The sequence below is a fragment of the Manis javanica genome, chromosome 5 (genome assembly GCF_040802235.1).
Source record: "Manis javanica isolate MJ-LG chromosome 5, MJ_LKY, whole genome shotgun sequence".
In the NCBI taxonomy this organism is placed as follows: Eukaryota; Metazoa; Chordata; class Mammalia; order Pholidota; family Manidae; genus Manis; species Manis javanica.
Genome location: NC_133160.1, coordinates 140,012,382 through 140,029,704, shown reverse-complemented (window position 1 = coordinate 140,029,704; position 17,323 = coordinate 140,012,382). Strand labels below are relative to the sequence as shown.

General features: G+C 40.3%; 1 protein-coding gene across 28 annotated transcripts in view; it reads left to right on the top strand.

The window, feature by feature from the left end:
* The window catches only part of LIMCH1 (LIM and calponin homology domains 1), a 321,073-nt gene that overhangs the window by 163,675 nt on the left and 140,075 nt on the right, over positions 1–17,323 (top strand). Inside the window, exon 1 of one of the 28 annotated variants that reach the window (XM_037002556.2) lies at positions 114–441. The exons of the other annotated variants lie outside the window; for them this stretch is intronic. The gene's annotated coding sequence lies outside the window, so the exon portion shown is untranslated. Of the gene's footprint in view, positions 1–113; positions 442–17,323 lie in introns of those variants that run through there. 28 annotated transcript variants of the gene reach the window in all.

The following is a 17,323-nucleotide window of genomic DNA, read 5'->3' as shown; positions in this document are numbered from 1 at the left end:
TTGTTCCAGAGCCAGGACTTGAACTCTTGTCCCTCAGATCCTACTGGGTGCACATTCTGAATCTAGATTTACTGATAGTGTTGCGTGCTGGCTGTGTGTAAGCAGCTGTCACAAAGCTCTCCCGAAGAATTGCATTTGGGCATCTTTACCTTTTGGGGATTCTGTTCCCCTTCCTCAGAGGGACAGAATTCTCCTCCTCCCTCCCCATTAGGTGTGGCAATCACACTGTCTTCCAGTTAGCTCCCTTTCCCTGCATCAGCGTTTCAGGCTGCTGCAGCCTGCTCCAGGGTTCGCTGTGCTGAGGACTGTTTGGGGAAAGGGAATGTGAGGGGCTGTTTCAGCGGCTGCGTTGGGGCTGATCGGTGCATGCAGGAGAGATGCCCCACCCATCTCATAGGGTGGGTACGCAGGAGCTGAAAGCGGGATTGCGGACGTGTCAGGGTAAGTAAAATCCATTATGAAAAAGTACATGTTTATGTTATGGGTGTCCGCGAGTAAGGGAGGGAAGCCTTCTAGTTTTTAACACTTGGTTAAAAAAAAAAAAGGTTCCCTTCCCTTTTATGTATTTATGTTATAGCTAAACTCCTATCAAAATTATTTCCCTGTGGAGTTCACCTTGTTCTCTGCTACTTCTAGCACCTGTTGCTTTTAACTAAGCCTTTTTTATTCTCTGAGGAAGCATTGCCTTTTCTTTTGGGGTGTGTTGTGGAAGACACAAAGACACATTAGTTTAGTCAAAAGAAAGAGGACTGTCAAGAATTTTGTGCAGCAGAAGCAACTGTGCTCCATCTTCAGGATTTACCCCACAGGCCTCTGACCTGCCGGCACACGGTGCCTCAGGGAACGTGACTGCGTACCCCTGAGGTATTGCTTCCCCCCAGCCCCCTCTCACATTCTGCTCTTGTTTCCACCACCCGTTTGCTTTAAAAATCTCCATTTCTTAAAATGAGGAGGGAAAGAATTGAGGTGAAAACGGGAAGGGTGTAAGGAGGCAGCCAGTCTGGGTTCAGGGGCTGCGTCTCCCACACTTGCCCAGTTAACTCTGTCCTTCAAAGTCAATATTTACTGCAGGCTGGGGAAGGAGTGGAGGTTATTTCTGGGCAATTCTTTAATAAAATCCCGTCAGACCTGTCTGAAGGCTAATGGCTGCGTGGTGCTGGTTATCTAAGGGAAGGAAATTTTCCTTAGTCAAATTTATGGGGCAGGATTGAAAACCAAGCTGCTGCAGCCTAGCAAATCCCCATGGCAAAATGATTCATCCTAGTAGAGTCGGAAAATCTATTTTTATCACCTTTATTCAGCCAACTCCTCATTTTTATTCCCTCACTGAACGACTGCTATTTCCTTCTTGGTGCTGAATAAACCAAATGTCTCAGGAGTCTGAAACTCTCCTTCAGGTTGTTCCCAGCTCGGCTGATCCAGCAGCCCCGGGGAAAAGGGGGTTGTTCTGCCCCGCGTGGGTGGGTCCTGTACTAAGGTCAAGTCGAACAGAGACGGCACGCTTCAGCAGCCTGCTTTTATTTCAGGAATTCTGCCTGGGGAGTTCATGCCACTCTGCTCTCCTGCCTTTTGTGTGTGGTGCCCAGAGGGTGATTGGGTGACCATAACTTTTCTAGAAAACCTTTGAAGGGGCAAAGATATACTACTCTCTTTATAACTGGCTTTTTGACTGTTAAGCAGGGCATGGAAAAGTTGCCAACACACCTCCTTATTCTAATGATAGAGCAGAAAAGACTTTCAGACACTATTTTATTTATTTCCCTATTTCCATTTAGGTCTCTAGCTATGCCATTCGGGCTGCTGTGTATACCCACTGGCGCGTAAAATGCCAGAAGGGGTGGTGATTGTTTTCTATAAGGAATTTTTAAAAATAAGGAAAAAGAACAATTCCTACTGAATTTCCTTTTCTAACAGATTCTGCCTGCCTCTTGTTAGGGATATATGTCAGATGGAAACCAAGAAAGCAACAGAAGTGTTGATTATGGAGAAACTGTGTTCATAGCTGTTGAGGTTATTTGCAAATTCTAAGCTTGTTCCCCCTTGCAGGTTACTCAATCATTTGAAACCTCTGTTTCCTTGTCTGTAAAATGGGAATAGTATAGTAACTACCTTATATTGTTTTTATGAAGAGTAAATTAGTTATGTAGATAAGGAGCCTAGAATTTTTCCTGTAATGTGGTTCAAGATAAAAAGAGGAGAAAAAACAGAAAGAGGAGAAGGAGGAAGAGGAAGAAGATTGTTACTAGAATGAATCTGGGAATTTTTGAGAATTTGACCCTGTCTTTTGGGTTTGTAATCCCCTTAAACCATGATTTCAGTGATCTACAAACCCTCCTTTGTTCAATACAGAAAGAATATCTTGGGAATGCAAGAATAAAATGGAATTTAAGGGGAAAAAGATTGCTTCTAATCTCTCGACAAATAGTTATTGAGCTCCTACTCCATGCCAGGTACTAAACTAAACATCACATATTCAGTGTTGAAACAGTCATAGCCATAATCTCAATGGGTGCCACAATCTAGACTCTGTTGGGCACTATGAGTTCACTGGCTTGGTGAACACAGCTGCTATGTTCCTTTTCTTCTACTAAACGGGTTTGTTGGATAGACCTAGAAGGGTGACACTTTCAGAGTTGGCTCCCAGCAGTGAGTGAGGGCGGTGGAATCAGGGAGAGAGCTGTGTGTGTATGAAGTGGAGTATGAAGCCCGGTTCTATAGCAGTATAAAGGTGGTGAAAGATGTGTAGGCGCAGTCATTGGACTGAACGGCGCAACTGGAGGGAAACCCAATGGAGTGATGTGTATAATCCACCCCTGAAATCTACAGAAGCCCAGCTAAGCAGCAAAAGAAAGAAAGAAAAGAACCAAAGCACTTGTTCCAATGATATAAAGTAAGAGCCATTAGACCCAGGAGTCCCCAGGCCCAACTTTGAGAGTTAGGACGTCTTTGAGGTCCTCCCCGCTCTCAGCTCCCAGGACTAATCCTTTTCAGAGCTTGGAGCCTCACATCTCTTGGAAATGCAATGAGGTGTGTGAGGTACTGATTTCCCTCTGGTTTTGCCCTTCTGGAGAATATTCTAATATTTTAATTTGATGAAACCTTTTTTGACCTTGGAGAACTTCAACAATGATCTGTACCTGCCCATTACATCACCCACTCCACCTTTGCCAGATCTGTTTTTCAGTGGCATTTTATCCTTAGATATTTTACAGCCCGGACCCAGTAAGTCACCAGGTTTGAATTGTGGAATAGGAGAATTAATAATTTTTCATCCTATGTTCATTCCAGCAGCTGGATTAATTTCTGAGGTCTCTGTTTTCTGGAAACAGTCATTTCTTCCACAGCAGCCATCTGTAAAGAAATGGAGCTTACGAAACTACTGGGGCATGTTTTGCATGGCTGTATTCAGTTCCTTCTGTTTGATTCCCATGTAAGCTTTGGCAGTGATTTCCACAAGCGTTTCTGTGGGTGGTGCTGGAGAATGACTTTGGTAAACAGCCCCCTGGCTGTTGTTGGCTGGGTCCCTGCAAATACCATAAAGGACACGAATTGAAAAGTCACTGAGGTCTCCCTGCCCTTCCTAACTCTGAACCCGGGACTGACATCTGAAAACCTGACCTCAGCCATATTGTGAGATGAGCCGTGGCGGGACTGGGTCTGTGTTTGCTGGCTTTTTCTGGCTGCTCTGTGCCAGAGTGGAGTTCTGACTGCACAGACGGATTTTTCACCCTAGCCCTGAATCTGCTTCTGGAGTGTTTTCAGATAGACTCTGATTTCATCTTCCTCATTGCTGTTTCAATTTTTCACTCCCAGAAAAACTAACCAGCCTTAGAGGTTCCCAATTTATTAATCTGATCTAGACTGCTGGTACAGTTTTTTTTTTTTTAGGAAAATGGCAAGCTTAGGAAATTCTTGGAGATTATATATACATATATTGTATGGATAGAGCTCTGTGCATTTGTGTGTATATTTTTTTCTGAGAAAGTACTAATGGTAGGAGGTTTCTGCTCTCAAACTATTCAAACAAGGTAATTGAGGACTAAAAATTTAAATAAATGCATTTAGCAGTAAGAACCTATAGGAAGAAAAAGAATATCTGGGAAAAAACTGATTTAAATGGAAAAGAAAGGAAAGGCAGGGAGGAAAGAAAGAGGGGAGGGAGAGAAAACTGGCTCATAACTGAACATCCCTTTGTTTCCTGACTTCTTTTTTTTTTTTGTCCTTAAATAGTCTATGCTACCTATTTCCTAAAGTTGACCTATTTTCACTATTTCTCACCTCTTCCATTTCTATAAAATGAGTCTTTGTAAGATTTATTGCCTTATAGATATTTCAGTTGTGTCCAGAAGTCTATCCCATCACTGTAGCTTGCATTCTATTCTACTTTGAGCAACCCTGATCTAGGGGGTTTCTTAAGTCAGAGAACAGTCTATGTCAGTGTAGGTATTAACAGTAAGAAAGAAAAACTTACTATAATATGCTTATATGAATTAACTATGACATATTGAAAATGAAGACTAAAGAATTATAAAATATTCCTCACATTCTAGCTAAGGAATTAATCTGTTTTGCTGCTGGCAAAATGACTACCAAATGTAATGGTCAGGGGACCAATTGACTTTCCAGAAGCAATTACCTGCCTATCTTTGATACCATAACATGTTTTCTGGTAAATAGTATGTTGGTTCAGTGAAAGCTGAAGTCTGTGATTTGTGGGGGAGCATTTTGTGATTTTATGAAGGAGAAAATGACACATGGAACTATGTCTAAGAGATGCGAGTTAGTTCTCTCAGAGGATCCAGCACATCCTTCCCCAGTGAGGATTAGTTGTCTCTAAGACGACTGCGGTCCTTCAAGGCACAGCATGTCTACTTCAGCTTAAGCTATTTAATTTTTACTATAAATATACACATTGTATATTTTTATGTGCTTTTAATAGGAATATGTTAACCTATGTTTCTAGATTTAAATATACAAACATAAAATGATATGAGAGGCTTGAATGTGGTGTCAGAGACATCTTTGAGCTACTGCACAGACAGTATTTTATTCCTCAAGGAACTTAGATTTTAAAAAGTTTTATCTTTTTCATGAAATTTACTCAAACAAGGCAACAGGCCAGATTTAATATAGGACAGTTAAACTTCAGGCCCATTCTGTCCCAAAGTGAAGTTTTCTTCTTTTTCTTTGGGCACAGGGATCAAGGCTAGTATTTTATCCAGTAGACTGAAATGTGGCCTTGCGGTCCTTCTGTCTGTGTTACGAGCACAATTCATTGGGCAGCATATGAAGGGATGTTGTCACCATCTGAATTTTTCTGTCCAGCGTCTCAGTCCCCCTGGAAGGCTTCTGAGCCCCAGAGGAGTGATACACTCAAGGTTCTGACATCTGGGCCAGGTTTTCTAATTAAAGAAACAAAGGCTTTTCTGTTTCATACTTTGCTAGAAAGCATGTATTTATTTTGTGATAGGTTTTTATCACTGGTAGCAAGATGTTACTGTATCTTAAGTGAATGCTCACTCACCCGATCACCTCACATATCCTAGTTATTTTTTTGCATGGGTGACAGATTTAGGGGGCACATCAATAAGGCTGCCATGGAAATGTCCCCTCTCTGGATGTTTACTTCTATATTTTCATCTGAAATTCAGCCTTTTCACCTATGGACACATGTTCCTACAGCAAATAACATGGTGAACGCCTGGTTTTGTATTCCTGACTCCCCACCCTTGCCCCTGCAGCCGCCTCCGCTCAAACCCATGATCACACTGGATGCCTCCTGTGTCAGGCCTTGGCTTGTAGTGGGCCAGCTGAAAGATAAACTGCTATAAAATAAATCTATGACCCTTTTGAAAACAAACAGAACTGTTTGAAAGAGTTTAAGAACATAGTGACTCCTTGAAGGATTGTCAACATTCATGAACCCTTTGACTATAAGTGAATTTTCTTGTGTGTGTGTCTGTGTACACTGAAATTTATAAAAAAGAACCTCAGTAGCAAGATATTTGAAGCCGTTTGTGTTCTTAACCTTGCAATGCTTTTCTTGGCTGGACTTAAAGAAAACTTCACTGTCCTGTATTTTCTACTTCTGTTGAGGGGAGCAGTTGGGACTGGGAGATTCTGGGGTGGCAGGGAGAAGCCCGCAGAGGAGAGGAGCCCAGGAGCTGTTGGGTGCCAATACTCACCTAATTATTCCATTGAGTTCACCCTGCTCCCCAAGGCCAAGTCTTTCTTTTCTTTTATCTTTTCTCATGTGTCTCCACTGCTGTGAGGCTGGAACAATGGGACCTACCCTGGACCACACACATCTGTTGCCACCAGGTTCATCTCTGGACACTAGATAGTCCTGCTGCCTTTAAGATGGCTGTGCTTCCTAGGGAACCTCATTTACCTATGGGGGCCATCTGATTAGGACTGTGCAAGCTATACTGTCATGGGTTTAACTTTGTGGGACTTCCAGCTTGCCTAAGTTACCTCTTGGGTCCTTGATCTCAACTCCAGTTGCCAGGTAACAGAGATGCAGTAACTTGACTTGGTCTCTCTTCCTTCTTGCTTCCATTCTGAAAACAGCTGCTCTGAACTGACAAGTGCCTGCAGGGATTTCAGTGTCATGGGACAGGTTACTTTCCTCCTTTGCGTAACCTCAGAGTTACCACCAATAAAAGGGCACAGCAGATTTCATTCACCATCCCAAGCTGCAGTGTGATGTGAGTTGGAATGCTAAGACCAACATAGAGATATTTTTAGCAAAATGAAGTATTTTGATGCGTATCTCTCACCTGAAATTTTTCCCAGATTTGCTATTTCTAGCTTCTTAGCAACTTCACAAAGGGGTATTGTATTTGGGTCGGAAGAGCAAAATATTTTTATTTCCTGCCCCTGACATTTAATGGAACTGATAAAAACCATCAAGGCTCTTTGAGTTCTGGATCTCCCACAAAATTTTTTTAAAAAAAGAAAAACAGTAATAAAAAAAATGTTATGTAAGAAAGAATTTGAGTGGTTTTTTCCTGTTTGTATGAGAGGAGAGTTACTGTGGACAGTGGGGGCAACCATCAGCAGGAATGGTAAACAGAGAGCTTTGCTAAACAAATCATAGCAAGAATGATTGAACAGCTACCATGTCAACCATCTCTAAACTTTACATTGACCTTGACTGATGGCTTTGGCTTTTCCTCCCAAGAAACTGTTGAAACTTGAGTTAGAAGGTGTTGGAGCTACGCTGTTTAATTAAATGCTTATTTGTCATTAAGTGAATGAGTGATAGACTCTTATGGTTGATCAGAAAATATTAACTGAAAAAGTCTTGGGTTTGGCTTTGCAAAAAGTTCAGTAAACACAGAGCTTATGTTTTAAAGCAGTTGAAAAGACAAAATTATTCAGTTAAGAATATCCATTTCATTTCATACTTATTTGGTATTTTAATTTTTTTGCCCATGGTTTAGATGGCCCAACAGTAATGTTGGTTAAAGCCAACATAAAGTATTAACAATGGACTGAATGCTTTACAAAAAATAAGAAACTGTTCCTGCTTGGCTTACTTATTTATTCACCAAGATTTCCAAGACTTTGTCAATAGATTTCTAGGTAGACACTTGGTGATATATTGTTACACATCATGCATAGCAAACTGCCTTCTGTGTAGAGTAGAATGAAACCCTCACCCTTCTCTATTTTTTTAAATAAAAAATCCCTGAGAGACGTGTAAGGATTAAATGAGCTAATTAGGGTAAAACTGGCATGATTACCTGGAGCACTGTATGTGCTCAGAAAAAGGTAGCAGGGGTAATGGTGCTGACAGAAGTAGTGTCACTCTCATCCTTCCTGAAACCTCTGTTTTCTCATCTGTAAAATGGCATAATAATAATAATAATACCTGACTCATTGATTTGTGAGGAATAAAGGTATATGTACTACTTAGTGTGTCTTCTGGCATCTTATAAGCTCTCAGTGAGCTTCTAAGGAAGGCTCACTTGAAGCCATAGCCCTCTCCACGAGGCCCTGAAACCAAACTAACCAAGTCACTCTGAGCAAGTCACCCTTGTTCTGTCTGTTTCTGTTCCTAGTAAAATGGTGGTGTTGAACCAAATGCTCTGAACGGTCTCTTCCTTTGAAGTATTTAGCAGTGATCACTCAATTACTCAACACGATTTTGGAAATACCTGTTAATGAGAAACTCATCCACAAGAACTTCTTTGTCATCTACCACCAAAGACCTTATTAAATATAGTCTCTCAGGAAATTTTCTCTTATTTAAAAAATTGGGCAGTTTTATTTATATGATTAATAACTCTATTAACTGGCCCTGTCCAAAAGTGCAACTAATCAGTATGTAATTCCCCAAAGCCCTTCTTATTTCTCATGGCTATATTTTTAATCTAAAAGTCCTTGGCCACTTTCACCAAAAATTAAATCCTGATGCCTTCCAGATATACCCCATATTGAAGAACAGTATTCAGTTTTGTCTTGTTGCCAATAGCTGCTCTCTCTTTGTTCTACCTCCCAGATCCCCATCTAATTTTTCCCCTTTGGAGAATAGATGTGAAAAACTGGTTTCCATTTTCCCGAAACTGGCTTGCAATCTCATCACCCTTAAGGCAGGAAGACTAAGGAAGCCGTGTGGATCAGAAGTCCAAAGTCCAGGCTCTGCCCCCAGAACTGAGGGGCTTTGGATGGTACACTTACTGTTGCTTGGTTTTCCCATCTGTCAAATAAAAATAGGACAGATTGATTCCTAAGACCTTTCTACCTGTGAAGATTTATGATCCCTATCTCTTCCCATTCTGTCCCATTCGGCTTTCTTTTTTTTTGGCTTATTTTATTTTTAGTATTTTTGTTGTTGAGGCATAATTCACATATAACATTATATTCCTTTCAGATGAATGTACAACATAATGATTTGATATTTGTATATCTTTCAAAATTGATCACCACAATAAGTCTAGTTAACATCTGTCACCAAAGCTACAGAATTATTTTTGGTATGAGAACTTTAAGATCTACTCTCTTAGTAACTTTCAAATATGCAGTACAGTATTACTAGCTATATAATTGCCATGCAGTACATTATATCCACAGGGCTTATTTATAACTGGAAGTTTGTACATTTTGATTCCCTTCACCCATCCCCTACCCCCTACTCTGGCAACCACTGATCTGTTCTTGTATTTATGAGCTTGTTTTCTTTTCTTTTTTTTTTTTTTAAAGGTTTAAAAATATTTTATTTTAAGTTCTTTTAATTACAGTTTTATATTTTTGTAATTTTAAACAATTTATGGAGACAATGACATCTACTGGACCTGTAGAACTAATACAACTAATTTAGAAGATTCAGATTATGAAAAATTAAACCCAAAGCTTGCATTGATTTGATTATTACACTACCATTATTATTATTTTTTTTTTTTGTGAGCAATAAACGGGTTTTAAACTTTATTTCTCCCTTTGACTGATTTCAGTTTTTTTTTTTTTTTTTTACTTTAGAACTGACCAGTAATTTATTCTAGGAGTATTTATTTATTTTTTTTTTTTGGAGGGCATCTCTCATATTTATTGATCAAATGGTTGTTAACAACAATAAAATTCAGTATAGGGGGGGTCAACGCTCAATGTACAATCATTAATCCATCTCAAGCCTAATTCTCGTCAGTCTCCAATCTTCTGAAGTATAACGAACAAGTTCTTACATGGTGAACGAATTCTTACATAGTGAATAAATTCTTACATGGTGAACAGTACAAGGGCATTCATCACAGAAATTTTCGGTTTTGATCATGCAATATGACCTATAAACAATCAGGTCAAATATGAATATTCGTTTGATTTTTGTACTTGATTTATATGTTGATCCCACATTTCTCCTATTGTTATTATTATTTTTATTTTTAATAAAATGCTGAAGTGGTAGGTAGATGCAAGATAAAGGTAGAAAACATAGTTTAGTGCTTTAAGAAGGCAAATGTAGATGATCAGATGATCAGGTGTGTGCCTATGGACTAAGTATTAATCCAGGCTAGACAAGGGCAGCAAGACATCCATGGATGCAGAAGATTTCTCTCAAAGCAGGGGGGGTGAGGTTCTGAGCCTCACCTCTGTTGATCCCCAAATTCTCACCTGATGGCCCCCCTGCGACTGTGCCTGTCTTAGGTTGTTCCTCCCTTGAGGAATCTTACCCGTCTCTGGCTAACCAGTCATCTTCCGGGGCCATACAGGGAAATGTAAAGTTGGTAAGTGAGAGAGAAGCCATATTGTTTGCAAAGGTTAGCTTTTTTACTTCTTTGCAGATTTATGCCTTGTGGCTTCTATGCCCAGCACTTGTCTCGAGGTATCTTTACCACCTGGAGGAATTATGATACTCGGTAAATTCGATATGAGGCACGAATTCTATTTAAGGGTTGTAATTAGGAAGGAAGAAGAAAAGCTATAGATGTAGCATATGAAGGAAACATGGGAGGATTGATTATTTCTTTGACATATCTTCTTGTATAGTACCTTAAGTATGTATAGGTTTTAAACTACTAACTAATTTGCACACACATATTAACATAATAGGAATACGGTGACATAAACAAAGCAAATCTATAATTACCATCCATCTCCAGTGAAGCCAAGAAAACCATTTAGGCACCCTAGGCATTTGTGAAAATTTGTCTATGATATGATGGATATTGTCCAACTGTACTTGAACCATCAGACAAATTAAAGCAGCCCAGTTCTGGGATCTGTTCACATCCCATATGTTCTTTTAACCATAGATAGTCTATAGTCATGAGATTTTGGAGTGCTACAACTTGCACCCCTCCCAACTCCTGGTTGAGTTCCAACAGTACAGATCCGGTCAAATTCGTTGTCTCACTGTATGCACATGCCAGCCTAGACATCTCCCTCCTCATTCCTATGGCAAGTCCAGGAGACGGTGGGCTGGATGCAGCCACAACCGCAGCATCGTCCGGATCCCTGTAGAGGCTTTTTGATGATCATCCCCCGGCACAAGTCCTCCAGAGAGTGCTGATGCCGGAAGCTCCTCCTCATATCGTATCTTAGTTCATTTTCTGGGTATCCAAGCTAGGCCTTGATCTTCTGCATAGAAACAAACAGACCCTTTGCCCACACTTTGACATGCCCTCTATACCACTGTGCAGAACTCATTGGAGGTCAGCACACAGTAACTGCTTTTTTTTTTTTTTTTTTTAATTAAGAGAAAGGAATATTATCAGAAAAGAGTACCTCCATAGCTGATAATCTGACACCCTTTAAGTGATCAACATTAAGGATATTTAAAGCATGCATTGATCTTTGATTTACCAATAGTTTTATCCTGTTAAGGAGTAATCCCCCTTTTCTTTCTTTCTTTCTTTTTTTTTTTTTTTTTTTTTTAATTTTTAATCTACACTTACATGAAGAATACTATGTTTACTATGCTCTCCCCTATATCAGGTCCCCCCTAACAACCACATTACGGTTACTGTCCATCAGCTTAGCAAAATGTTGTAGAGTCACTACTTGTCCTCTCTGTGTTGTGCAGCCCACCCTCCCCTTTCTCCCTCCCCCCATGCATGCTAATCTTAATACCCCCTTCTTCTTACCCCCCCCATCCCTCCCTGCCCACCCATCCTCCCCAGTTCCTTTCCCTTTGGTACCTGTTAGTCCATTTTTGGGTTCTGTAATTCTGCTGCTGTTTTGTTCCTTCAGTTTTTCCTTTGTTCCTATACTCCTCAGATGAGTGAAATCATTTGGTATTTCTCTTTCTCCGCTTGGCTTATTTCACAGAGCATAATACTCTCCAGCTCCATCCATGTTGCTGCAAATGGTTGGATTTTTCCACTCCTTATGGCTGAGTAGTATTCCATTGTGTATATGTACCACATCTTCTTTATCCATTCATCTACCGATGGACATTTAGGTTGCTTCCAATTCTTGGCTATTGTAAATAGTGCTGCAATAAACATAGGAGTGCATCTGTCTTTCTCAAACTTGATTGCTGCGTTCTTAGGGTAAATTCCTAGGAGTGGAATTCCTGGGTCAAATGGTAGGTCTGTTTTGAGCATTTTGATGCACCTCCATACTGCTTTCCACAATGGTTGGACTAATTTACATTCCCACCAGCAGTGTAGGAGGGTTCTCCTTTCTCCACAGCCTCGCCAACATTTGTTGTTGTTTGTCTTTTGGATGGCAGCTATCCTTACTGGTGTGAGGTGATACCTCATTGTAGTTTTAGTTTGCAGTTCTCTGATAATTAGCGATGTGGAGCATCTTTTCATGTGTCTCTTGGCCATCTGTATTTCTTTTTTGGAGAACTGTCTGTTCAGTTCCTCTGCCCATTTTTTAATTGGGTTATTTGTTTTTTGTTGAGGCGTGTGAGCTCTTTATATATTCTGGACGTCAAGCCTTTATCGGATCTGTCATTTTCAAATATATTCTCCCATACTGTAGGGTTCCTTTTTGTTCTATTGATGGTGTCTTTCGCTGTACAGAAGCTTTTCAGCTTAATGTAGTCCCACTTGCTCATTTTTGCTGTTGTTTTCCTTGCCCGGGGAGATATGTTCAAGAAGAGATCACTCATGTTTATGTCTAAGAGGTTTTTGCCTATGTTTTTTTCCAAGAGTTTAATGGTTTCCTGACTTACATTCAGGTCTTTGATCCATTTTGAGTTTGTATATGGGGTTAGACAATGGTCCAGTTTCATTCTCCTACATGTAGCTGTCCAGTTTTGCCAGCACCATCTGTTGAAGAGACTGTCATTTTGCCATTGTATGTCCATGGCTCCTTTATCAAATATTAATTGACCATATATGTTTGGGTTAATTTCTGGGGTCTCTAATCTGTTCCACTGGTCTGTGGCTCTGTTCTTGTGCCAGTACCAAATTGTCTTGATTACTATGGCTTTGTAGTAGAGCTTGAAGTTGGGGAGTGAGATCCCCCCTACTTTATTCTTCTTTTTCAGGATTGCTTTGGCTATTCGGGGTCTTTGGTGTTTCCATATGAATTTTTGAATTATTTGTTCCAATTCATTGAAGAATGTTGCTGGTAATTTGAGAGGGATTGCATCAAATCTGTATATTGCTTTGGGCAGGATGGCCATTTTGACGATATTAATTCTTCCTAGCCATGAGCATGGGATGAGTTTCCATTTATTAGTGTCCCCTTTAATTTCTCTTAAGAGTGACTTGTAGTTTTCAGAGTATAAGTCTTTCACTTCTTTGGTTAGGTTTATTCCTAGGTATTTTATTCTTTTTGATGCAATGGTGAATGGAATTGTTTTCCTGATTTCTCTTTCTATTGATTCGTTGTTAGTGTATTAGGAAAGCTACAGATTTCTGTGTGTTAATTTTGTATCCTGCAACTTTGCTGTATTCCGATATCAGTTCTAGTAGTTTTGGAGTGGAGTCTTTAGGGTTTTTTATGTACAGTATCATATCATCTGCAAATAGTGACAGTTTAACTTCTTCTTTACCAATCTGGATTCCTTGTATTTCTTTGTTTTGTCTGATTGCCGTGGCTAGGACCTCCAGTACTATGTTAAATAACAATGGGGAGAGTGGGCATCCCTGTCTGGTTCCCGATCTCAGAGGAAATGCTTTCAGCTTCTCGCTGTTCAGTATAATGCTGGCTGTGGGTTTATCATATATGGCCTTTATTATGTTGAGGTACTTGCCCTCTATTCCCATTTTGCTGAGAGTTTTTATCATGAATGGATGTTGAATTTTGTCAAATGCTTTTTCAGCATCTATGGAGATGATCATGTGGTTTTTGTCTTTCTTTTTGTTGATGTGGTAGATGATGTTGATGGATTTTCGAATGTTGTACCATCCTTGCATCCCTGGGATGAACCCCACTTGGTCATGGTGTATGATCCTTTTGATATACTGTTGAATTCTGTTTGCTAATATTTTGTTGAGTATTTTTGCATCTACATTCATCAGGGATATTGGTCTGTAATTTTCTTTTTTGGTGGGGTCTTTGCCTGGTTTTGGTATTATGGTGATGTTGACCTCATAGAATGAGTTTGGGAGTATTCCCTCTTCTTCTATTTTGTGGAACACTTTAAGGAGAATGGGTATTATGTCTTCTCTGTGTGTCTGATAAAATTCCGAGGTAAATCCGTCCGGCCCCGGGGTTTTGTTCTTGGGTAGTTTTTTGATTACTGTTTCAATTTCTTTGCTTGTAATTGGTTTTTTTAACTTTTGTGGTTCTTCCTTGGTCAGTCTTGGGAGATTGTATTTTTCTAGGAAGTTGTCCATTTCTTCTTGGTTTTCCAGCTTGTTGGCATATAGGTTTTCATAGTAGTCTTTAATAATTCTTTGTATTTCTGTGGAGTCTGTCGTGATTTTTCCATTCTAATTTCTGATTATGTTGATTTGTGTTGACTCTCTTTTTCTCTTAATAAGTTGGGCGAGAGGCTTATCTATTTTGTTTATTTTCTCAAAGAACCAGCTCTTGGTTTCGTTGATTTTTGCCATTGTTTTATTCTTCTCAATTTTGTTTATTTCTTCTCTGATCTTTATTATGTCCCTCCTTCTGCTGACTTTAGGCCTCCTTTGTTCTTCTTTTTCCAGTTTTAATAATTGTGATGTTAGACTATTCATTTGGGATTGTTCTTCCTTCTTCAAGTGTGCCTGGATTGCTATATACTTTCCTCTTAAGACTGCTTTCGCTGCATCCCACAGAAGTTGGGGCTTAGTGTTGTTGTTGTCATTTGTTTCTATATATTCCTTGATCTCTATTTTGATTTGTTCATTGATCCATTGATTATTTAGTAGCATGTTGTTAAGCCTCCATGTGTTTGTGAGCCTTTTTGTTTTCTTTGTAGAATTTATTTCTACTTTCATACCTTTGTGGTCTGAAAAATTGGTTGGTAGAATTTCAATATTTTGGAATTTACTGAGGCTCTTTTTGTGAGCTAGTATGTGGTCTATTCTGGAGAATGTTCCATGTGCACTTGAGAAGAATGTATATCCTGCTGCTTTTGGATGTAGAGTTCTACAGATGTCTATTAGGTCCATCTGTTCTAGTGTGTTGTTCAGTGCCTCTGTGTCTTTACTTATTTTCTGCCCGGTGGATCTATCCTTTGGGGTGAGTGGTGTGTTGAAGTCTCCTACAATGAATGCATTGCAGTCTATTTCCCTCTTTAGTTCTGTTAGTATTTGCTTCACATATGCTGGTGCTCCTGTATTGGGTGCATATATATTTAGAATGGTTATATCCTCTTGTTGGACTGAGCCCTTTATCATTATGTAGTGGCCTTCTTTATCTCTTGTTCATTTCTTTGTTTTGAAGTCTATTTTGTCTGATATTAGTACTGCAACCCCTGCTTTCTTCTCACTGTTGTTTGCCTGAAATATGTTTTTCCATCCCTTGACTTTTAGTCTATGCTTATCTTTGGGTTTAAGGTGAGTTTCTTGTAAGCAGCATATAGATGGGTCTTGCTTTTTTATCCATTCTATTACTCTGTGTCTTTTGATTGGTGCATTAAGTCCATTTACATTTAGGGTGACTATTGAGAGATATGTACTTATTGCCATTGCAGGCTGTAGATTCGTGGTTACCAAAGGTTCAAGGTTAGCCTCTTTAGTGTCTTACTGCCTAACTTAGCTCGCTTATTGAGCTGTTCTATACACTGTCTGGAGATTCTTTTCTTCTCTCCCTTCTTATTCCTCCTCCTCCATTCTTCATATGTTGTGTGTTTTGTTCTGTGCTCTTTTTAGGGGTGCTCCCATCTAGAGCAGTCCCTGTAGGATGCCCTGTAGAGGTGGTTTGTGGGAGGCAAATTCCCTCAGCTTTTGCTTGTCTGGGAATTGTTTAATCCCACCATCATATTTAAATGATAGTCGTGCTGGATACAGTATCCTTGGTTCAAGACCCTTCTGTTTCATTGCATTAAGTATATCATGCCATTATCTTCTGGCCTGTAGGGTTTCTGTCAAGAAGTCTGATGATAGCCTGATGGGTTTTCCTTTATAGGTGACCTTTTTCTCTCTAGCTGCCTTTAAAACTCTTTCCTTGTCCTTGATCCTTGCCATTTTAATTACTATGTGTCTTGGTGTTGTCCTCCTTGGATCCTTTCTGTTGGGGGTTCTGTATAATTCCATGGTCTGTTCGATTATTTCCTCCCCCAGTTTGGGGAAGTTTTCAGCAATTATTTCTTCAAAGACACTTTCTATCCCTTTTTCTCTTTCTTCCTCTTCTGGTATCCCTATAATATGAATGTTATTCCTTTTGTATTGGTCACATATTTCTCTTAGTGTTGTTTCATTCCTGGAGATCCTTTTATCTCTCTCTATGTCAGCTTCTATACGTTCCTGTTCTCTGGCTTCTATTCCTTCAATGGCCTCTTGCATCTTATCCATTCTGCTTATAAATCCTTCCAGGGATTGTTTCACTTCTGTGATCTCTTTCCTGACATCTGTGATCTCCTTCCGGACTTCATCCCACTGCTCTTGCATTTTTCTCTGCATCTCATCCCACTGCTCTTGCATTTTTCTCTGCATCTCTGTCAGCATGTTCATGATTTTTATTTTGAATTCTTTTTCAGGAGGACTAGTTAGGTCTGTCTCCTTCTCAGGTGTTGTCTCTGTGATCTTTGTCTGCCTGTAGTTTTGCCTTTTCATGGTGATAGAGATAGTTTGCAGAGCTGGTACAAGTGACCGCTGGAGGAGCTTCCCTTCTTGTTGGTTTGTAGCCTTTTCCTGGGAGAATAGCGACCTCTAGTTGCTTGTGCTGGGCAGCTGTGCGCAGACAGGGCTTCTGCTTCCTGCACAGTTGCTTTGGGGTTTATCTCCGCTGTTGCTGTGGGCTTGGCCTGGCTGGGGCTGTTCCTCCAAAATGGTGGAGCCCCGTTGGAGGGGGAGCGGCCAGGAGGCTATTTATCTCTGTAAGGTGTCTCTGTGCTCCCTGCTGCCCAGGGGGTTAGAGTGCCCAGAGATCCCCAGATTCCCTGCCTCTGGTCTAAGTGACCTGTCCTGCCCCTTTAAGACTTCCAAAAAGCACTCTCCAAACCAAAACAACAACAGCAACAATGAGAGAGGGAACAGAAAGAAAGAAAGAAAAAAAAAAGGGAAAAAACAAGCGATTTTTTTTTTCTTTTTTTTTGTCCTCAGGTTCCGGTCCCAGGCACCCGCTCACTGGTCCTGCTGCCCTGTCTCCATAGCACCAGGGTCCCTGTCCTTTCAAGGCTTCCAAAAAGCACCCACCCACCGGTCCCGCAGGGAAGGAACGCTCGATATTCTTTGTCCTCAGGCACTAGTCCCAGGCACCCGCTCACCAGTCCTGCCGCCGTGCCTCCCTAGCACCGGGGTCCCTGTCCCTTTTAGGCTTCCAAAAAGCA